General features: G+C 29.6%; 1 protein-coding gene across 2 annotated transcripts in view; it reads right to left on the bottom strand.

Annotated features, from left to right (window-relative positions):
- LOC129991685 (diacylglycerol lipase-beta-like) overlaps nt 1-25,651 on the bottom strand; it is a 160,989-nt gene that overhangs the window by 84,878 nt on the left and 50,460 nt on the right. The window contains exon 1 of one of the 2 annotated variants that reach the window (XM_056098253.1): nt 1,603-1,620. The exons of the other annotated variant lie outside the window; for it this stretch is intronic. The gene's annotated coding sequence lies outside the window, so the exon portion shown is untranslated. Of the gene's footprint in view, nt 1-1,602; nt 1,621-25,651 lie in introns of those variants that run through there. 2 annotated transcript variants of the gene reach the window in all.

Here is a 25,651-nt window from a genome sequence, read left to right as displayed (position 1 = left end):
CACGTGTATTAATTGCATGGGAGTGACGAACAATTGCTACAAAAGAGCGATCTTTCGTAAGAATCTAGAAAGCTATCTTTTGTGATTAATCTCTTACATGCGGTTTATACTCATGTACAAGAAAACCAAATATACTTTTAGAGTTTTTTCTTTTCAGATCGACAGAAACCAAAATTTGACGCAGAACTACAACTGCAGTCAAAAGATCACAAACTAAATTACATTTATTTAAGTTACTGCGTTTACATGTATGCGAAACTATAGACTGTAGATGGTCTCCAGGTCGTATAATTAAACCCAAGTTCTAAATTTTATCTATCTAGCTCTCTTTATTTTGTAATTATCGTGTTCACTTGTATTCTAGATAAACGAGCAGGTAGACTTCCTCTGAATGATTTGTTCAAAATTTAATAGAAAGCTACAAATTCTGTGTAAAGTTCATATAACAAATTTCAAAGCATTTTTGAATTACTGTATTCACAGACAGACAGATATAATTCCTAATTTTTATTTATTTGGATTTAGTGATATCTGGAACAAGAAATTCATCAAAATCATGAATTCGAATTTTTTAATGATTACATTACTTCCTCTGTATTACTTATGCGAGAAAGTAAGTAGTTGATTCTTTTTAAATATATAATCGAAGTAAGAATTCTGCTAAATTTTAAGTTCTACTATACATAAAAATACAAAAAAAAAGATATGTGAAAAAAATGCATAAAAAAATATATAATTATACAAGAAAGTAAATTAAATATTTAACAAGTCTTCTGCCGCTAATCATGATCTGAATAGTGTAGTTACTTTGCCTTTCAGATCATGTGATCACAGCAATGATTACATGATCTGAATCGCGCCATAATTCAGAACAAGTAATAAATTACATAATCCATTTTCTGCTAGCTCTTAATTGCAGTAGAGGAATCATATAATTAAGGAATCGGAACGACAACGGATTCACGTGGCAATCAAGTATGAAATATTAGCATTTCACAATACGTAATTTTCGAGAAAGGAACTAATTACCCATAAGAACTAATCAAAATAAGCTTCATTAAAGCTAACGAGCACTTTTTACTAATTAAGATAATGATGTCTATAGAAATCCCTTCACAATAACATGAAAATATTTAAGAATTTTATAGTCCAATTTAGACTGTAACCTGAATGTCTGGAGCCGGATACCCACACTCGGGTAACATTTGAATATAATTTATAAAGTAATCGGTAAATCTCTCAAAATAATAAGAAATTAATCTATCAAAACATCGACCAATTATTTTATATCCCTTTTTTTTTTAGTATGATATATTTTTCATTTATTCACTTTATTTTATCCAGTTTGATACAAATTTTCTTTCTATTCTAGATTATGAAGCAAAAAAGAAAAAAATATATAGGATATATAATCGTTTGAAAATTTAATTTCCTTTTTATGTGGAAAAAAAACCCATTTGATCAAAATCAGCCACCATGTTTTATATTATATATATATATATATTTCTAATCTATCTAATATTTAATTGCATAAATTTATTTTTGAAAAGTATTATTAGGGAAAGAATCGCCAAATTCGATTTAAAAAAATATTTATATTACCTTCTTGATTCGAAGACACACGATATTTATTCCTCCGACAAAGCTCATAATTTTGGAACATGATCAGATAACAAGAAGCATTTTCATGATCATTCATTGGATTAATGTCTTATTACACGAAGGACATCGAAAATTTAGCTAACTTTTAAAATGTGGTCAAATGCATCTGTGCGAGCCTTCCCTCTCTTAACTTCCACACCACACATGTCTCAGGACATGTGACTCCAAACATCAAGTCCAATGCATCATGGATCTTGAATGGAATAGTTTCGAAGTTGTAAAAGCCTATGATGATGCCAGTGTGGTGGTTTATGAAACTTTCATGATTTCATATTATTCTTTGCTTTTAATTTTTCCACTAATATAATATTTACTAGCATTTGTTGTGCAAAGGGATTTGTTATTTATGTACATTGTGTTATAATAGTATAATATAATTTAAAGGAATAATATTGAACTATCTAACAATGTAGGTCATAATACTATATGGAATATTTTTATTTTCACGAGACTAGGCGCGCTAGAGCTGAGCAGATTGTCAGTAATTTAACTTTCTTAAGTGCCTATATAAAACCCTTGGCCATCACTCCAATGCATCGAATTATCACTTTTTAAAGTTAAAATCCTTCAAAGACGCCATAATTCTTAAAATTCTACATAATCCAAAATCGCTTTATTTGTTCTAAAGATTCATAACTGAATCAATACGTTGACCAATTTCCGAAACTAAGTGTCAATTAAATAGAAAGAACAAAAGTTAGTAGAGAGTTAACTGTAACATTTTAACTGTGAAGCAGTGACATCGTGCAGAAAACTGAAGAACTAATGTGGGTTTGTTTTCATTTAACTCTTTACACTAGGATGGTGTCTCTCTCTCACCATTCAAGACGGTGCGTCATTTGGACCTTTCATTTGTTTATTTTTTAATTTTAATTGTTAAAAATACGTAAAAAACGGTAAAGAGATGTGGAAAATAATTCGTTAAAATATAAATTCAAACAATTATATATATATATATATATATATATATATATATATATATATAAATGTAATATTTTAACTCTAATTTCAATTTAATTAATTTTAAAGATTTTATCTTAATTTAGCCCATAGTAACTTCATTCTAAAATATTCTCTTATTTCATGATCCAATTCCACTGTCTCTACTTAATTAATTCAAGAGAAGCTTTGTTAAATTGTTGAATCAGCTAAAATCTAACTTTCCCACACTGCGCGTGAAGAGATAAAATAGCGCTGATCAGGCAAATTCTTTTTTAAAGTCTCCCTGTGTTTCCCCTGCCTTCTCCGCGTGTGTAACGAAAATCCCTATCGAAATCTAGTAATATATTAGCCCTATGAAGAAATGTTTTCCCTATCAAAATCATAGGTTATATAAGACCAGGGATAAAATGTCCAAGAGCTTTTTCCTCATTCCTTTCTGTGTGCTCATCGCTTGAACATATGCCCGCTTCTTTAAAATGAAATAAAACGACGTCACGAAATTAAAAGTATCTTCACTGTCTTCAAACTGCATTCTGCTTCACAACAAATAATGTTGCATATATATATATTTCGGTGCAATGAACAAATCTTTGTCTTAAGTGAATAAATATGCAAACGAATAATAAATATTCAAAACGAAATGAACGAGATCCAAATACAAGACAAATATTTTGGAGGTTTCGGATCTTGATTTAAAACTAAAGTCAAACACATGTTTGCGTAAATCAAAAGAGGCACTATTTTTAAACAAGTTATAGGCAATGTTTTGAAAAAAAAGAAGGAAAACCCAATAAAGTCAAATGTAGTTATCTTGAAAATGTGAAAAAAATCCAATTTAATGCATCGAATTGTTTAAAAAAAAAGAAAATAAGTGCCTGCTGTACTTACACACCGGGACATCATTAGAGCATAGATTTAGCTACTTGATAAAAGATTCATAAATTGGCTGCGTTGTTACAGACTTCCGATTCAGTTCTTTTCTTATCGATCCGACTGTGAGTACGAGACAAAGAATCTTATCGGTTCAAAAATCAGATGGTCCGAACGTAAACCGGATGCTGACTATCAAGATAAACGCTAGTTATTCAATAATACGATAATAATCCAAACAATTGTCTGTCTGCAAACGTTGTGCAGACACATCTTCTTCCACGAATGATCTATGATTCACAAACAACCACAGATGTTCGCATAAAATAAAAAAAATATATAAAAAACGTTAAATAAATTCTTGATTGTTTTGACTTCACATTTAAATTCATAAAACGATAAATTGTAAGGACTTTTTGTTCGTTGTTAAATTGTAAAACTATTTTTTAAACGAATAAATGATACTATAAATACTTTTCATTCTTTCATGATTTTGTTAAAAATAAACTCTTCAGATTTTATATACCTTAACTGGGGAGGTGCGGTCTATGAGAACGCATTTTCTTTACACTCAAACTAAATTTACTAAAAATCAGCCAATATATTCTGCAGATATTTTTCTTGATATATGTTTTTTTTTTCCAAAATATATTATCATAAAAAAAGTAATTGCGTCGTTTGAACATAAATTTTCTTCTCAAATTAAATAGTGTTCTTGAAAAAAACATTTTACTTTCTAAATCATATTTATTTTTCCAGTATACAAAGGTATATAGAAAACAATTTAATAAAAAATTCAACAATTATATGAAAAAAAATGGTAATATATAAATTTGACCTTTATTTATCGGTATCATTTCTATACTGAAACTTGTGAACTTTCATAGCATGGTTCTCGAGGGGATTTTGGCATAGAAGTTAAAGGAAAAAAGAGTGCAGTTGAGAACGATTATATTACGGTAGCACAATAAGGTAAATGTGACAATAATGAGTATTTTAATATAAGGTAATAATGAAAATTTTTAAGAATGTCGTTAAGAAAACTGATAAAAGAAAAAACAGAGCACAGTGTACATATTTAGACATACCATTCATATGATATGAAAGCTATACACATTTGCTATTTTTAGAAATAGAGCCACAATATATCAAAATAATTTCTGCAATTAAAAGGATAGGAAATCTTTGCTGTATAGTTGATAATTAAATAACCAACTATAAAGCAATATCAATTAGCAAATATAACTATTGCATGTTATATTCGCTGTATAATTAATTATTTTTAAAAGAAATATACAGTACAGTGTAAGTTGTAAGTAACAAATAAAAAGGCTGGCGGCACAGTTTTAAATGTTTTCTTTAAATTGTTTGTTCTCAATAATTATAGGCACATAATTCTACTTAATAAATAATATATAACTCGCATACATATAATGTGAATACTGGTGCCACTTAATTCATAAAAATCCAGAAGCTAGCAAGATGAGTTATAGTAATAAATTCTGAAATTTGTAACTTAGTTAAATCTTTTAAGACAATAAATGATACAGATTTCAGAGCTGTAAGAGAATATGACGTCAATTATTGCAAAACAACAGGAACTGCTTTTTAAGGTTTACTTTCTAATGGAATTATTACATGAAAATGCACTATTTATTTGATTAGATATATTCACTTATGATAAGATATAGTGCATGCATCTTTAAAATGCAACAAGAATAAATAACCTTACAAAGAAATTAAAGTTATATCAAATCACATGATAAGCGTAACTATACTTGCCCTCTAATTTCCAACTGTTCATTGTCTTTCGCTTCGCTGTAACGTCACGTGCTTTTTCTTCCTGCAACACGCAATGTGCAACATTTGATGTACTTCAAATGCTGTCGAATTTTCGAATTCTTAAATGCTATCGAAAAGTGAAATTCATGTTATATTGACCACTTTTACCGACCAGTTAATTTGCAGGAAATATTTGTTGCGTTTAATTTCAATTAATCCCTTGAGCAAAACTTCTTGGTTTCTTCAACATAATATTTTTAAACAACAGATTATGGTGGACTTTAAACCCATGTTATTTTAATAACATTACAATTGAGTACATGAACATTCCTTATTGAATTAGATACAATGACAATATCTTGCATTAAAGACGTAATTAACCGGTTAATGCATCTATGTGACCGTAAGGGTGCCAAAATTTAAATTCTATCAGGGAAGATGATAAAAGTCAATAAATCATGCCACTTAAAGGACATGATTTACAAGGAGACAAAATTATTTGCGACAATAACATTTAATTACAAATATAAATTAAAATGATACTAGAGGCAACATCATGTTTACCGCTTGCTTCCAAGACTTGAACTAACTGTTTATTGCAGCGGCCGCTAGAGGGCCAAGGAAAACAGTTACGGTTAATGCATCTAATAATTGCTCATTTTCATCCACAGATTCAATGAGATTTCACATTCTAATTCCACTTAAAAACTGAACAGGTAATTAAACAGTGGAAGAAAAATCGCATGAGCAGACCTGTGATGAACAAAGAAAGAAGTTTGAATTTCATTACAACATTAAAATGTAATTAACAATAAAATTCAGAAGGAAAAAAAATGCAAGATAATTAAATTAAAATCATTACAAAAATAGTTTTTTATTTTCTTGTATATGAAGAAAAAGTATTGTAATTTTCAAAAAATTAGAACTCGAGATTTCGACATAATCTCTACGTTTCGGATTTTCCTGCATACAAAAAACACATTTCGGATATTATGTTTGTCTGTCAGTCAGTCCCTCTGTCTGTGAACACGGTAACTCAAAAATGCTTTAAAACACACGGAAGAAATTTAATATATGGAATTACGACCAAATTTGTAAATTTGTACAAGTAGTCTGTCTGGCTGTTTTAAAACAAATGAACTTGATAAAACATGTTGTTGTTGTTTATAATGGCACTTGCCATGGACAAGCTCGCTGACGAACTCAGCGATTTTAAGCCAAGGGAGCGTCTCTTGTTTTAGTAGCGCCAACTAGGGCCAAGAGTACGTCTTAGCTACTCACACATCTCATTCGCTTGCACAACCCCTTTTTACAGGGGGGGCACATTCACACATCTCACAGATAGAACGGAGGAAGAACAACCATGCCCGTACCGGGACTCGAACCCAGGACGCCCAGAACACGGGGAAGATACGCTACCCCTATGCCAGGACGCCGGCTGATAAAACATAAAACGTAAAAAGCTAGTAAATAAATTGAAATTGGTAAATGAAATCCATTTAGTTTTATTCACCTCCCGTTGTAAAGCAACACTAGGGCTATTTTGGGACGGACCTCGTCATTTTGAACCGCGGTCAGATGACGAGGACGACACCTGAGCTGGCACCCCCCTCTCCACTCCACGCCAGCGGGGGGACGTTTGGCATAACAGATTTAACGTGCAACAGAGCCCCTTACACGACGGTTCTTCGGTGGAATCGGGTCTCGAACCTGAAACCCTATGGCTCACAAGATGAGACCTTACCACCAGGCCACCGCGGCCATTAATAAAATCCATCTAGTTCTCTTCGTTTTGTAATTATCGTGTTAAATTATATACGAACAGCCGAATAGACGGACTTCCTCTGAGCAGATTTCTGCAAATTTTCTGTAAAGACCGTGTACCAAATTTCAGCTGTCTAGCTCAGCTTGTTTTTGAGTTATCTTTGTCATACACAAGCAGGCATTTTCCAAAAATATGTTTTTTAAACTCAACGAAGTCTAAAACATGGAGACTCGTCAAGATTTCGAGTTCGTTTTTTTTTTTTTTTTTTTTTTTTTTTTTTTTTTTGACGATTACTATACTTTCTCTAAACTGCGTATGCGAGAAGGTAAAAAGGAGGATTTGAGGGACTTTAAAAAAATAAATTCGAAATTAACTGGTTCAGGGACATGACATCAGCACAATGTGAATAAGAATTGCAATTATAAATCACTGAAAATAACATCTACATATTAGATAATGAATAATTGTGCATACATACATGCCGGAAGAAACTACACCAGAACTGACTAATGAACAGGTGCAATTTTTGGTGCTTAATGAGCTTCCAGAATAACGTACGCTGTTTTCCTAGAAATTTCCTTCAAGACTATAAGAATCACGTGTTACTGACTACATTCATTTTTCCTGCATCCTCACGAATAAACATTTAGACTGTAGCTTCAATAGGGTGCAATGGATTTTAAACAAAGCAATAAAATCTTCTGAACATAATCCACAACACTTTGTGGAGTTGAAACTCAAAACAAGGGGAAAACAAGTTGGCAGAAAGTGAAAATATTAGACAAAATTCCAAAATAATAAATAAAATAGATAGTTTTAAAAAAATTGTGATTATGAAATAGTTTGGGGAACATAAAAATATATACTTAGCAATTATTTTTACTATTTTAAATCCTCAGAATGATTCATTGACGTTGATCATTTAAAACCCTTTCTAGAGCCGTGGGAAGTATGCTTCCCACCAAATTTATCAATCTTTGTATGAAATTATGTAGGTTGGCATAAGTTCTGACAAATTTTTTTAGTAAGTCAGAAACTTAGATGCTTCAATTCTTTATCTCAGACAAAATGATGTGTCTTGATTTGTTACTTAATTATTAATTAATCAAATTAATGAATTAATCAAATTAAATTTATCTAATAAGCTAAATGAGTCCCTTTTCTTATTCTAATTTCAAGCCTAAAAATATTTTAACATAATATGACTAGAAAAAAATGGTCCTTTAAAGGGTTAAAGTAAACATTTTGAATCTCTTTTTTCTTTATCTCTGACTCTACTAATAATAAAGGTGAATGTATATTCGTGTTGGTGCTCTATAAGCCAGACTTAGAACTACCAAACTGGGCACAAATATATTTTGGAGGTGGAAATGTTCATCTAAATCCATTTTTAGGGAAAGATTTAAATAGAAATTCTAATTAATTAAAAATTAAGCAAAATTTCAGATTTTTTTCAGTATTAACTTTTTGGAAATATTACTATACCAAAATAAATTTTGCACCATTACAAAATTTAAAAAATTTACCTATTAATGATATCAATTTAATAGTTGGGAAAGGGAGAATTTTTGCTAAATTTTGCCAATTTTGTAAAAATATTTCCTTTTCTAGTACAGATACAGAATACATATCCAAATACAGTTACATTATTGTCCTGAAATTCAAACATTTTTCATTTTTTTTTATCAAATACTTAATTGCGTGATTTTCTTCCATTGTTGAAAACAAGAAAAGAAGAACTATGTTTATTATCAGTATAATTTACAAGGCAAATAGAAAATGCGATGTTACAATATCGCGAAACTTAAGAGTTTAGTATGGTTTGGCTATATTAACATCCCGTTTTGAAGCAACACTACGAGGACGACACCTGAGCTGGCACCTCCTTCTCCAAGCTTCCAAGCCACACCAGCTGGAGGGTATTTGGCCCCAATGGATTTGACGTGCACCAGATCAGCTTACACGACAGTTCTTCGGTGGAATTGGATCTCAAACCTGAAACCTTCCGATTCCGAAGCCAGGACCTTACCACCAGGTCATCGCGGCTCTAGCGAAATTCATATAAATTGGATATTAACTTAATCGGATAATCCCTTTAATGTGATATTAAGGGTTATCTCCATTAGATAGATTTCTGTACAACATAATACACAGAACTTAAGTAAGACAAAATAGCATGGCTCGATATAAGACAATTTGGAGGACCATAAGTATGAAGTTATATCTAAACGATTTATCTGAATTCAAATATAACTAATATTCCCAGTGAACCAGTTGATCGCCTGAGCCGACAAGGGCTTCGTAAAAGTTTAGTAGAAAAATTTTAGTCTATAACTAGTCGAGAAAAAAGAGTGATTTCGAAATATACAACTCAAATACACGATGCAATTTCAGTCTGAGATAAATATTCGAAATTCGATTCGTAAGTCAGTTAATCCCATTCGTGTGATCAATACTAAATCACAGTTCTCATGCTTTACTAAGACTTTTGATATTGCTCCCTAAGGAAGATTAAAAATCTGTTAATGAAATTCTTCAAGAATAGTAAGGAGAGAATAGATTTTCTTCGGACTGGTCTTCGTTGATTTTCGACGGCTTGAAAAATATGTACAACACAAAAAATATGATTGCTCCAGATCACTGAATAATTTCTTTCAAGTAAAGCCGTATATGGAAGAAATTGTGAATACCAGTATTAAGCCTAACCTAATATATAAAAGTTAAATTAAATAAGTATAGTTTTAATATTAGATCCTTGCACTTTTTAAATAAACTGATTATAATTTATTTTTATTTATTTATTTATTCATTGCTTTTTTTTTTATTTGTGTATTCTTCGACATAAATAAAAGCGTTAAAAATCTTTCATCAAGCCCTCAAGTATTTTTATATCCATTAACTGTAACTTTTTCGCTCCTATGGGGTAACAGCCTTTGTCACAATATCCCTCATTGTTTATATTCAAGTTTAAAAGAGTTAAAAGGAAAACAAATAGGTTTTAGACCGGGTAGATGTCGGCATGTTACAGACCTTGGAATTGGCTTAGATCATGAAAATTGGTTCTGAACTCGAACCGTATCGAGACTGAAAAATGAGGCCTATTCAGGATTCAACCTTCATATAATTTTAAGAAATATTGAAAATATTTCTGAATTTTCTTAGTAAAATAAATATGTGATAACATTTAATTTTTAATGCACAGTTTAAATAGTTTTAAAATAGATTTTTTATAAGTTTTTCTATGTACAATGCTCTTTTTCGATTTTATCAGTACATAGTAAACATATTCAAGTTTTTTTTTGAAATAGAGATAAAGTAACTTAGTAACGTAAGGCAGAACATAATAGCAATTAAGAAGAATCTAATCAGTTTGGTGATTTACACCTTAGCATAGTTAGACAACGAATCTAAATACAAATTTTTTTCAGCCTATCTGTTTTATTTGAATATATGTTTATATATACATCGGTTAGGTAAAAAATTTGAGGTCATTATCATAACACATGAAAAGTGTGCTTATTAGATTAGTTGAGTCTGCTGCAAGGTTAAAAAACAGCTATTTGTCTGACACGCAATGTCTCAAAAAATAAGTCATTGCAGATTTTCAAGGTATGCAATAAAATATGACACTGAAATGAGATTTAAAAACAAAACAGTATATGATTCAAAATCTTCCATGTTTCAGTTTTAAATTTAGCTATATTAACGTCCCGTTTAAAGCAACACTACGGCTATTTTGGGACGGTCTTCGTAATTTTGAACCGTGATCACATGACGAGAACGACACCTGAGCTGGCACCCTCCTCTACACACCACACTAATGGGGGGACGTTTGGCCCTGGCTGATTTATCGTACAACAGACCCCATTACACGGCGGTTCTTCAGTGGAATGGGGTCTCGAACTTCAGACACTACGGCTCAGAAGCCGAGACCTTACCACCAGGTCACCACGGCCCATTTCAGTTTTTTAAAAAATAATTGATTGCATGAATCGTAATTTGGACACATTTGTTAATTGATTGAAAAACAAAATTTCACATGGAATTACGATTGTGATAGTAAATAACACATCGAATTTCATTCATTTATTCACAGTGTTTATGGGTTATTACTTTTATATGCATACGAAAGTACAGACCTGTAGATAGTACACCTTCGGTAGATTTATTCAAAATGTAATAAGAATCTAATTCTAGATACTAAACTTGTGTACCAAAGATGTGTACCATTTATCTATTTAGCTCTTTGCGTTTTGTACTTATAAAATTTACTTATATTCGAACATCCAGCCAGACAGACTTTCTCTGAATGAAATATTCGATTGAAGTCTACAAATTAGGTTTTAAATCCTTATACTAAATTCCATCCATCTGGCTCAAAGCGTTTTCTTAGTCATTATACTAACAGACGAAAAGAAATAATCCCCAAAATTTATTTTTTCCCCAATTCAGGGACGTGTGGCGTTAGCTTCACAAGCCAGTTAACAGCCTCTGGACAGAGGTGATTACTTTTGTCTAGTGGTTATGTTACTCAGCTACGGAGCCTAGCGTCGCAGGTTCGATCCTCGCTCATAGTAAATTAAAAAAGACGTATAAAACGTGAAAATTTGTTAAAATATCAAATTCAGATTTTTTTTTTTTTTTTTTTACGGTTATAAAATATCTTTTATAATTTGTATAAGAGAAAGTAAAATTTGATTTATCACGTCTGACTAAATATCCTGCATGTTTGTTCCTCAGGGTAGCGTGATAAAATTTATAATTCACGCGTTCATTAAACCTCGTGAGGAATTGGTTAAAAGCTATTATTTAAAAATGTCTAATGAATAACAAAATTTATATTTATCTGAATATAAACAATAATTCTTTATATTTATTTCGCCTTTTTTCTTATATTAATTATGAGAAAAATGTACGAATCAATTTAAAGGACAAATAATACCAGGACACACTCAGGTGTCCTTTATGTATATGGACTAAAATAACAACCAACTTTCCAAATAGGAATTTAATAGAATGTAAAATAAATTTATTATTATTTAATTATAAAATAAATTTATATAAGCCGAAATTGTGAAACCCCCCCAATTTCGGCTTATTTTTAAAATGCTATATAGTTGTAATTTTTGTGAATGAATTCGAATACATATCAACAAAATGAACTGCCTTTTTCTGCAAGGCTAATAATAACGCTGCATTCAACCCAATGCTGTAATGTTATATTGAAATTGTGTTGTCATCAAAGTACAGCCGAGTGAATAGGCCAAATTTGTCTTTTAACATCACATTTGTTTATTTATAACATCACAGTCGGACAAAACACACAACATAAAACACATAACATAAAAAACATTCACAACATATAATCAATAGGAAATTCATACATTACAATATTAGTAAATCCATTCCCACTACCATCATCTAAATCCACAAGATAGAACCGCCATCACAAGGCACCATTGCCTTTTACTTTCAACAACACATAACACAACACAACATCACACAGCACAACACCACTACTGACTCTCGCTGAAAAAAAATCTCCGTCCTCAATACGGTGCTGCCATCTATCTTCTGGCAATTTTCAGGTCAAATTCTTTACAAAATTCAAAAATATAATTATATAAAATAACTTATGACAAATCTATGAAGTAAACGAGATGCGATTTCTGTAATATCCGACAGATGAGGGTTAAAAAATAAATACTAAGTTATAATAACAGAATATGCAACTGATAATATAAGCATGTTTTAGTAACAACAGGTGATGAAGTTTACACAGACCATCTCAAAACTCCTTATGGCATTATTATAGTTTGTTTTTTTAGTTCTTTAAAAGTCAATCCTAGTATGCTAAAGGCAGTTGAAAATTTAATACAAAAAACATTTTCCTCTAATGGTGTCAGATTACATGACGTCACAGTCACATGATAAGCATGACTGCTGATGTAATCTAATAAACTTATACTTTATTGTGCATCACGCCCTTTTTCCTGCTGCAAGATAACACATTGAATACCAAAACTAAATAAAAGCGACCTTTAGATGTTAATCTTTGAACCATGAATTGATGAATCCATTTTCAATTTCATTTTTGCCAATCTGACTTGAATATGTGGCAGTCCCGACCTGGATTTATCTGAATCGAGCATCCGGTTCAAATACGGCTTCTATTTTTCTTAGTATGGAAGACCGTATAAGAAAACGATATTTATTTACATTTTTTGTAATTCGTAGAGTTCAAATATCAGCGTTTTAATAACTTGTATCAGTGATGAAGACAATCTATCACATATTTAATATATTACATTACGTAAAAAATGAAACAAAAATACGAAGCAACAAATAAAAAGCAATTTCGGAAATGGAAATAACTTTTTTATTATCGTACTAAAAGAAAGAATTTTTTAAAACTTATCTTTTCTAGTTTTATCTTTCTTTTATCTTTTCTAGTTGTTTTTAGTGTTCAATTTACAGCTTTGTAGTATAATCATTATGAACTGTGTCTTGATTTCCACGGCGACCGCTATTAAAACGACGCCAAGAATATCGCCAAGCTAGAATTACCGCAGTGAAACCCAAAAATGAAAGTGTGTATAATTGCTCTTAGTTTGGCTATTTTTAGCTATTTTTTTTACTTGATATGGCGGTTTAATCAATCGTCATGGAAATCAAGCTGTACCTTCTACTGAAATTCAATTCTAAGTGGTTATTCACAAGGAGTAAAAATTCATTTACATTAATTGATTAACTAATAATAAAAGTTTGAAAACATTAAAATTGTCATTAGGATTGCATAAATTAGGAATATGGTGAAAAATCGATTGCAAAATTCAATCTTTACAATCTATAAAACAAGAAGAATAGAATAAACTTGTTCTACTCTTAAAACGTTACTCAATACAAACATATACCCATCAAGGCCACCATATCAAAATATGCAAGGATAATTGCTTGAAACAAAAACGAACTTGTAACACAGTTTTATCGCATTTTATCACTGCGTACCAAGATGAACAATAAAAGAAAGAGAAAGTTATCAAAATAAAATATAAATAAATAATTTGCGCAAATACGAATGTGTATCATTCAAAACAAGGATAAGATTTTTTTTTAAGATCATCACTTCAGCAAATATTTCTATAAGGCACAGACAATATATTTTTTTTATTAATAATGAGCTAATACCGTGCTACAATAAAACGCATAAGCAAATTCGACTTTAAAAATAAGTAAACAGGATATGCCACGGGAAATGAATGGTGATTTCGGGAGGGCAGGTATTTTCTTCAGTTCTTTTCGCATGTTTTCGCAACAAAAATATTTTTTATCATATAAATAATTAAGTATAAGATACCTTTTTAATTGTAGATGTTTGGAAAATATGACATTCATTTTCATGATCATACACTTGAAGCCATTACTAAAAATGTGTTTCCATTTTTCGCTGTATTTTTTTTTTTTTTTACTGTTCAATTCCGTCAGTGCATGAAACTCGTCTTTACAAATATGATTTTAAGTACCCTTAAAAATAATCTGGAAAAGTCTGGCGATTGAGGAGGCCATAGGATATCATCACAACAAAAAATTATTGTGGAACTCGAACAGCTCTCATGGAAGCTTTACTGAAGTTGTATCTAAATAGTGTTATAACTAAACATTCCTTCAGATGATACGAAGTTCGGCCCGAAAATGCTTGCAGATATATTTTGGTATCGAGGTGAACTAATAGTTATTGAGGTTTTGTATCTTCATCGATACAAAAAAAAATGCCAAAAAAATTCCGTACTAGTCAATACCATATTATGCTGTTACTTTTGGAATCTAATGAAATCTCGTGCAACCCACAAATAAGACTTGAAAACAGATATTTGAAATTCCATTTATTAAATAATCCACTCAGATGGTTGTATCAGCATTAAATATGACAAAACAAAAATAAAATTTATCTAATTACGAAAATATTGGAACGCCAGATTCTTTTAATACATAAAATTCGGTATGAAATAAGACAAATTTGTTTGTACAGCAAAATAATACCTCATAATTGTTAGAAAAAAATTTAATTTAACCAATATTTACAAAAAAAAAAAAAAATCGTATACATTTCTTTAAATTATCGTTTGCATCCTTCAGAAATAGTTGGGTTGAATTGTATAAATTAAATTGCAAATGAGACCAGAATGTAAGGAACTTCCTCGTTCTTTAATTCTTTTTACCTTTCAATAAATAAATCATAAGGAAACATGGTAATCCATAATGGATATTGAAGACATAATATCGATTAAGCAATTTCACGGTCCTCCGAAATTGGTCTGCTGTGCCTATTTTTACTCGTTTTCACAAAGCGTTTTAGAATATACATTTAAATATTAACTGACTTTAGACTATGCCTTAATATTTTATCTCTAATAAAATAATAAGCTCACGAACAAAAAAAATTATTTTTAAAAAATATTTTTTTAATTCGTTTTACAAGTTTATATTTTATTTAAGTTGGAATTTTTTTTTCACAAACAATTTTTATTCACTCCATAAATATCTTTTTTATGCACATTGCTAAACTTCTCAAAAACCGTAAAATGAACTATTGTAAATATATCAGTTGTACATATTTTAACATGAATCAACATATTTACCTACTCCCCCCCTCCAAAAAAAAAAAACTACGAATAAAGATATTTTTAATTTTTTTTTTCTGCATTAGTGTGTACGTACACACTTGAAGATTTTTTTTAAATTTTAACTTTAAAAATCCAATTTTTTCACAGTAGGTTATTAATATATGTTTAAACTCATTTCAGTGAGAAAAAAACCATGTTGCAATAATTATTAATTAAATAAATAATATTTAATGAGCCTATTTTTTGAAACATGATATCTTAAATTCTAATTTGTACAGACACACAATTCTACTTGGAAATGATGCCTAATATGAGTCTTCATGTTGTCTGCCTCAAACAAGTTATAAAAATGTATAGTTTTTTTAGACAATTTTTTCATGAAGAATGAATAGAAAAAGCGAGATTTTTTCTGTCATTTTAACTTTTAAACAGCTATTAAAAATTCATTTCTATAAATATAACTTTGATTGAGGCACAAAACATCCGATATTTCATACAGATTATTTTAATACATAAATAACTGTATTTGGTTCATTTCTTGTTGAGTTATGATTGTTTGAATGAAGCAACATAGTGGAAAAATGTCATTCTTCATAAAATGAGTTTTAAAAACACCGGAACTAGATAGAGTTTTTAATGAAAGCACCTCCAGAAAAATAATTATAACTCGAGAAATATTTCGAATATTGACAACATCTTGGTATCGTGTGAAAGCTAAAGGATCAGAGAACATTATTAAGCAATAAAAAATATTCGATATTCTGAACGATTTTCGAAGTTTCAAGTGTGTACGTACACCTTAACTGAATCCACAATTTAAGAAGAAAAAAAAAATAAACAGATTTAAAGAAGGAAGATTTGTACGACTAAATTGTTTTACTAAAAAAGGAAATCAATGATTAGATGATCACTAAATGCTTCATACTACCCTCAATAGAAAAAGGAGAATTTTAAAATGGATTCTATCGCAAAACAACAATGATAATTTTTAAAAATAAAAACCACCTGCTAGCGCTAGCAGAGGTACGGCAGAACAATATATAAATTTGAAACATTCAAAATATTTTTAAATCGTTTGTGAGATGTGTAACGCACCTGTCAGGTCTTGAAAAGACTCGCCTTAATTTTTCATTCACTATAGAAAATGTTGTATGAAAAGATTGAAATCAAAAGAATCGAATCACGGAGTCAACATTCCAAATACATCAAATGTACAATTTCATGTATATAAATATATCGGAAAAATTACGTAAAAATATTTCTTTAGATTTTCAACATTCTCAAACATAAAATATACGAAGTCAAAGTACTGTGGTAGTAAAACAAATCAAAAATCCGTGTTGATATTTTGACATATATCCACGTTTCAGATCTCTTTGATTCCTTACAAATCAATTTTGGAATTACGTCAAAATGATAACACAAAAATACAACAAACTTTACAAATAAAATTCGGTATGTTGTCTTTAAAATGAAATCTTAGATTTCTGCCAAATTTTGAACTGAATGCATTTGTGAAATCATTAATTCAACAATGCAAGTGGCTGGATAGATGGAAATTTCCATATGGCTTTGCTGCCAGAGTTATAGATTTACAAATTTTTCAATTAGTGAATATTTCAATATGGCAACACCATAATGTAATAGGTTAAAAGGATAAAATTTAGTACAGTACACTCCCGATTATCCGCGGATAACAAAAATTGCGGATAATCCGAAAAAAAGTTAAAAACGGGTATAGCAAAAGAGAAAACAGTCATTCCAACTTTTAAAAATCGTTTTATGTACAATAAAACGTAAAATAAACAGCAGGAAATGTTTAACTAACGCTTAATATTCTAGTATATCACTCAAAACTAACCTAAAATGCATTTTGTTCATGAAAACAGAAAAGTGCTTTGTACTTACGCGGAACGTCAAGGATACACAAAAAAATTAATACATATGTACTGTTTTAATACTGTAATGTATTATGTAATTACAAAAGCATAACTGTAAAACTACACCTTTTTGAAGAAATCAGTCATTTGTGTTTGCTTCTTGCTTTGGAAGCATTTTCTCTTTGTTTGAAAGGAAAAAAAAAAAAAGAAAAAAACAGCGCGGCAGGCGCGGATAATCGGGAGTCTACTGTATATAATCTGAACTCTAAAATTGCATACTTGTGTACAATTATGGACCAAATCAGAGAGCGGACAGATTGTCTGTCTGTCTATCGTATATAATCATGATAACTTTAAAAGTTAAATCCATTAATTAAGTTAAATCCATTTAATATTTATTTTTCAGACCAAAATTATAGATCTATATGAAATTGCAGATCCAATCGATCAACGAACAAAGGCTTAATAAAGCATACTCAAATCAGTTCACTAAACTACAAAGCTAAATAGAAATTTGCAGTATTGCATAAATATACAAAAACGTCAAAGAGATAAAATTTCCACAATTTATAAAATGCAATTAAAGAAAGTGATACAATATCGGACAATAAAAAATCCGTTACATTTGAAAACAAAAAAAAAAGCTTTTAACAAAAACAGATAAAATTTTAAAATTATAATAGCTCACGCCACGGCAATCCAAAATAAATAAATAAAATTACTTCATATACAACTAATGTACACTAATAAGCAATATATATATATATATATATATATATATATATATATATATATATATATATATATACTAAACAATTCCTTAAAAACTCTATTTTCAATAGTTATTCCTGTCAAACAATTGCAAGCAAAATCTGAATGTCTCAATCTTTATCACAAAAATAAATTAAATTGAAATAAATTTCATCCTTGAAAATGTCAATGCTTCTTAATCGTAACAATTAATTGAAAGAAAATAATTATTTCCTCATAATTATTATTATTTTCACGTGATAAATTAACATTTCTTTTAATGTTTTCATTTGTGTATTTATAAAGCAAATAAAAAAGAATTCTGGAAAAGGATTAGTACTTGTGCCTGTTTTTTTTTAAGGTGTATGTACACACTTGAAACTTCGAAAATCGTTCAAAATATCAAATATTTTTTTTTATTGCTTCAAAATGTTCTCTGATCCCTTAGCTTTCAAACGACACCAAGATGTTGTCAATGTTCGAAATATTTCTCGAGTTATAATTATTTTTCTTGAGGTGCTTTCTTTAAAAACTCTCGTTACGGTGTTTTTAAAACTCATTTTATGAAGAATGATATTTCCCCACTATGTTGCTTCATTCAAACAATCGTAACTCAACAAGAAATGAACCAAATACAGTTATTTATATATCAAAATAATCTGTATGAAATAGCGGATGTTTTGTGCCTCCATCAAAGTAATATTTATAGAAATAAATTTTTAATAGCTATTTAAATGTTAAAATGACAGAAAAAATCTCGCTTTTTCTGTTCATCGTTGATGAAAAAATTGTTTAAAAAAAACTATACATTTTTATAACTTGTTTGAGGCAGACAACATGAAGACTCATATTAGGCATCATTTCCAACTAGAATTGTGTGTCTGCATAAATTAGAATTTAAGATACCATGTTTCAAAAAATAAGCTCATTAGCTCATTAAATATTATTTAATTAATTAATAATGAGTGTAATATGGTTTTTTTCTCACTGAAATGAGTTTAAACATATATTAATAACCTACTGTAAAAAAAATGGATTTTTAAAGTTAAAATTCTTAAAAAAATCTTCAAGTGTGTACGTACACCTTAACCAAGCAGAAACTCATTTTAGATTTCTAAAAAGTTTATCATATTTATTGAAAAGATAAAATTTGCTAAATGATCATTATTTGATTTGTAAGGGACTTTCTAGAATTTTATCAAAATATTAACATTTTATCATTAGAATGTATTGTTTTCAAATAATCCCTTTTCATAGCTTTAAACTTCGTGTTAAACATGTAAGGAAATCTATTCAAAGTAACGTTGTACACGATACTTTTATTTTAAAATGTATTGCACATTTGCAGAGTGGTAAACAACAACAAAGCATGAAAGTATGCGCTCGTAAATGTTAGATGATGTATTCAAGTCTGTTTGTACCATGAACTAATTCCATTATATATATATTTTTATGTTTTATCAATTGAAAATTAATTTTACAGAATTTCAGACAGGCTAATCAGAAAAATTAAAAAAGAGTCATGATTACAATCGCGACAAAAAATTTTGAAAATGATCTAGATACCCTAAAATCTCACAAAATAAAGAATTTGCTTTCTTTTCCTATCCGCATTCTGTGAAACGTCATGCATAATTTCAATTTACAGCTCATTTTCAGAATAAATCTGAGATATTTCTGAGTGAGATGGAAATAAGCTTTCAATAGCCGCACCAAAGACGCCTTTACAAAGGCGTAGCTTTGTTTCCATTGTTGAACTCAGACGATAAGTCATGCGTATAGGCCTACACACGTCAGTCACCTCATTGCAGAGTTCAACAGAATTCTGATAGAATGTAAAGAGATATTCAGAACATCTTCGATGGCATTTAAAGTTACAGTGAACATGAAACGCAATTTGATGAAATTAAGAATAAGTTTTGGGATAATGCAATTATCGTTTGAGAAATAGATATTACCATATTCTTTCCAACTTCAGAAAGAATCTAGAATTAAAAAAATTTGAAAAATGAAAAATAAACAAGATTTGAGAAAAAAAAAAAAGAGAAATGTTTAGTTAAACTAAACTATTATCTGAAATAATTAAAACTCATTACTTCATAATTTAACAATCGCTCAATCTCAGTAGAACACTAAACTGAGAATAAAAATAACTTAAAAATAGAAAATTTATAATTACAAAATTTAAAATTATTTTTAGCACAATAAAGCTATTATCTGCGAAATATGTGCTGGAATATTCTTCCTTAACCCTTTCTAGGGCCGTGAGAAGTATCCTCACCCCCCCCCAAATTTATCAATATTTGTATGAAATTATGTAGGCTGGCATCAGTTCTGACAAATTTTTTTAGAAAGACAGAAACTTAGATGCATCAGTTCTTTATCTCACACAAAATGATGCGTCTTGATTTGTTACTTAATAATTAATTAACCAAATTAATTAATGAATCAAATTAAATTTATCTAATAAGCTAAATGAATCCCTTTTCTTATTCTAATTTCAAGCCTAAAAATATTTAAACATAATATGACTAGAAAAAAATGGCCCTTTAAAGGCTTAAATTCAGAACCGATTACACTATTATAAACTAAATACGCATATCAAATTACCTTATTTTAAACTAAAATTAAGTCTTCTATAAACCTTAAATTCCATAAACACATTTATTCCGATAGACGTTTAGTTAAATCAATAAAGCAATATATTTCGAATAAAAAATATGCTAAAGAATTTTCCTCAGTATCCCATGATTCTTAGCGTCTCTATGACTTAGCAGTAAGATCTCAATTTCATAACAGAGAATTCCAAAATTCGAAATTCATATCCTGAAGATATTCATTATATATCTATACCTGATAGTACACTAAATCTGATATCTTCCAGCAGTTGTGCAAAAGTTTGGAAACGGGTGTTTAGGCATAGTAAAAAGCACAAAATGTTAGCTTCAAATTCCTTTTTTTCCTTGCAAAACGGTTTATAAAAAACCATTTGAAACTGTAGAGCAACAGTTTAAGATTAGAATTTTTATCCGTTTCCGATTTCGAACAACTTTAAAAGCACCCTTCAGTATTTTTCGATTACCCAATTTTTTCCAGTCTTGAGTGTTTCAAAAACAAATATTAGATTATCGATCCGAAACTTTTACCGTGTATTTTTTTTCTTCTTGTAAACATACTCTTTAATAGAAGTGTACATCTTTAAAAAAAAATTCTTTTTCAAAATTTGCTTTTATTTCCTATTTACTCTTGTCTTAATTAAGCTATTCTTTTATTTCAAGATTCATTTAAAAAAAATTTTTTTGTTAAAAATTAAAAATTTTCTATTTAAATATTCGCTCCCAATTTAAAAACCGATATTTTGATTTTTTTTTATTTCTCTTTTCCCCTTTACCAGTTCAATATCCAAGTGGAAATATAGAAGTGTGGTGAAAGCTTATAAGCCAGATAACAGCAACGGGATACGAGAAATTACATTTACCTTGTGGTCTTGTTATTCGGCTGCGAACCACAAGGTCCCAGGTTCTATTCCAACTCAATTCAACCTTCACAGAAGTATATATTTTGGATGACCAACCAACAGCTTAAAGTGATAAAAATGCTGTTATAGCTTTTTCATGGCAAAATACAAGCAGATTGGGCTTAAAATAAGGTAAATTTTCGAAAAAATACTTGAATACAGAAAATAAATCTTGAAATTTTCAACTATAATCAGGTGATTGTAACAATATCTAACAGAACTCTCCGTTTAATGATCTTATATTTAAACATATGTGAACGCGATAAATAGAGAAGGCAAAGACTTAGACAAATGAAATTTAACATGAGGTTTTATCAGTAAAATTAAAGATCTATATAAAATTATAGGTCCAATCATTAAAAGAAAGACGCTCAAAAATCCATATTAATTTTTCTTTAATATACAGGGTAATTCAAAATGAATATAGCGATTACAAACGGCTATAACTATTTAATGAAAAAGAATTTATCGATAAGATTAACACATAATGTAGACGGCACTTCAAAATTTTGTGTACATACGTATTAGATGCTCTATGCGACTTCACTTGGTCACACGGACATCTAGACGGTAGTCCATTTCACGCCATGCATTCTGAAGTATGTCTAAAGTCACCGACGCAAGCGCATTACAAATGCGTAGTTTGAGTTCTTCAATTGTTTTGGGCATGGAAGTTCCGTCTACATTTTATGCTAATCTTATCGATAAATTCTTTCTCATTAAATAATTATAGTCGTTTGTATTCGTTATTTTCATTTTGAATTACCCTGTACTTAGAAGAAAACAGCGTTATTATACGAAAAAGATCGAAGAAAAAAAAACACTCCATTCGGATTGAAGCATTAAATTTAAAAGAGATCACATAGCAGAAATTTATTTGAAAAACATTGAAATTCAAATTAATTTAAGAGTAGCTATCATTTCTAAAAAATAAATACTAAATCAAAATAACTAAAAACATGTGATTTCTAAGAGTATAATTGGAAAAAACAAAAATTTAACACGTCAAAAATGTTATTGGCTTAATTAATGTTATTTTTCATACTTGAGGAAGCAGAATTATTATGTATTGCGAAAAGTTTACTGACTTTGTGAAATAGCTGTTATTAATGTATTCTTCCTGTTTTTAAATTAATAACAAGTATACAAAAAGAGATATTAGTTTCGACTGACTACAAAAGAATGGAAAACAAGCTGCAATTATTTTTGATGAAATGATTACAGGTAAAACTTTCTCGAGCGATAAGGAAGTTACTTGAAAAATTTATGAAAAGGGAAGATAAACCTTTATTCAATTTCTCTAGGATAAATTGTAAAAACCATTAGGAAAATATCAATTGTTATCAGTAAATGTCGATTGTCTAAGTGACCCAAAGTAAATGTTTTGGTCTTTATCTCTCCAATTGATCAAAACACGTCAAATAAAGATTTTAGGATCATTTAGTGTGATTTTTATGATAGTTGTTCAGAAGATAGCACAAGAACCGACCTTAAATATAATTTATCGAAAACATCTTCTTTCAGATATTTTTCTCATCTCTTATGTAGACTCCAAAAATCTAATAGAAAAAGTTTCTGAGAGAAATACCATATGATAAAAGAAATATAATGAACCTCCAATTGCACAAGATATTTTTTTCCCTGTAGAATATCAAAATATTTTTTTAATATGCAAAGCTTTATCGTAAGTTAGTATCCTGAAAGCCAGAATAGTATCAATTTAAGACTATTTGTTTCGATTTTGGGAAAAAAAAAAAAAAAAAACTTATTTTTAAGTAAATAGATAGTAAAAAGTTTTTTGAAAGATTAACTTCATTTTTTAAATTAGTTTCGGTTAAATTTCTGTTACATTTAACCCTTTTTAAAGGGCCATTTTTTTCTAGTCATATTATGTTAAAATATTTTTAGGCTTAGAATAAGAATTTTTAGGCTTAGAATAAGAAAAGGGATTCATTTAGCTTATTAGATAAATTTAATTTGATTAATTAATTAATGTGGTTAATTAATAATTAAGTAACAAATCAAGACACATCATTTTGTCTGAGATAAAGAACTGAAGCATCTAAGTTTCTGACTTACTAAAAAAATGTGTCAGAACTTATGCCAACCTACATAATTTCATACAAAGATGGATAAATTTGGTGGGAAGCATACTTCCCACGGCCGTAGAAAGGGTTAAATAATAATTAATTATATAAATATTAAGCTCATGTGTTGTTAATGACAATAATAAAGCGAATAAATGCCCCGGCTTTCTACATGGTATATCCTCGGTTTGGTCCACCTCCTCCTCCCAATATCTACATCATTTTAGATTGAAGATTGGAAAATAGAATCATTTTAGAATAAGTTGAAACGCAATGGCAATACTTAAACGGAAAAAACAATGTCTATATTCGTGTTCAATCAATGTCTAGTTCGTATAACACTTGGCAAATTATACAAACAACTGAGATACGAATCTTACGATGACCGACTTAGAAGAAATTTGTGATTTATCCATTAGGACTGCAGAGCTGGAAATTATTTTCAAAACTTACTTGATAAAAACAAATCTGTGAATTCGATGCTCTTTGCATTCTTTTTTACCATGAAAATTCGATAACCAATGAAAATAAGAAAAAAAAAAAAAAAAAAAAAAAAACAATAAAAACTTAAAAATAAAACAGAAAATGAATGAATAAGGAACAGAAACACAGGTCGGAGCCATTTATTCTGCAGCCAGCCCATGAATGCCCACTTTATAGAGGATCGACTCATTGATTTGAAAACCAATGCAACCCTCTCCAAGAATTTAGAGAAACGAGATATCTGTGGAAAGGTATAAATTTGGTTTAAAGCGCAGCTGACATTTTTTTTTTTTTTTTTTTTTTTTTTTTTTACTTTTATCATTTGCCTTTGTCTCCCCCCCCCCCATTTTTCTCTATCTACCTTTTTTTTTTCTTATTTATTTATTTTATTGGCTGATAATGAGCTTCGGCTTCGAATCTTGTTCGTTCGGCATCATCTGGTTTGTTTAACAATTATTTTTCTTTTCTTTTATATTCAAAAATATGTACGGGGGGTCTAAAATGTTAATCAATATTTATTACATATAAAAAACGATGAACGCTACAAATCAATTCCTGGTATAGATAATCTCATTTGATATTCATTTTTGGATGAGGAATCAACCGATTGGACGAAAATGGAGGAAATGGTAGTATATGAGAGGAAAGCTCTGCTAATCTTATCTCTTAATTTTAGTTTATTTATATTAATGTCCCATTTTTAAAGCAACACCAGGGCAATTTTGGGTCGGACCTCGTAATTTTGAACCACAGTCAGAGGACGATACCTGAGCTGCCACACCGCTCTTCAAACTTCCACACCACACAACGGGAGGACGTTGGGCCCCAATGAATTTAGCGTGCACCAGACCCGCTTACAAGACGGTTCTTCGGTGGAATCGGGTCTCGAACCTGAAAACACTCCGGTTCTGAAACCAAGATCTTACCACCAGATCACTGTGGCCCTCTTATCATTTTAATACCTTGATTAAAGTGATAATTTGATTTTCTTTTGATAAACTATAAAAAGTCCTTATATTTGAAATGCAACAAATTTCATATGTGGCTTTGAAATTTAAAATTTATGCTACATATGCATAAAATTAACTTTTTTTTCTAATACGGAATTTTCTAATACGCCTTAGAAAAACACACATATAATTAATATTACTAAAGAATAAAACCAATGTGAGAGAGATTAATTTTTTAAAGACATTTTTAAATGAAAAAACTTAAAAATATGCAAGATATTTTAATTTAATTTAAATTAAATTTCAGCTATGTTGAAATCATGTTTATGCCAGTATTTG

This window comes from Argiope bruennichi, chromosome 2 (assembly GCF_947563725.1).
Source record: "Argiope bruennichi chromosome 2, qqArgBrue1.1, whole genome shotgun sequence".
Lineage (NCBI taxonomy): Eukaryota > Metazoa > Arthropoda > Arachnida > Araneae > Araneidae > Argiope > Argiope bruennichi.
This window is presented reverse-complemented; position numbering and strand designations above follow the sequence as displayed.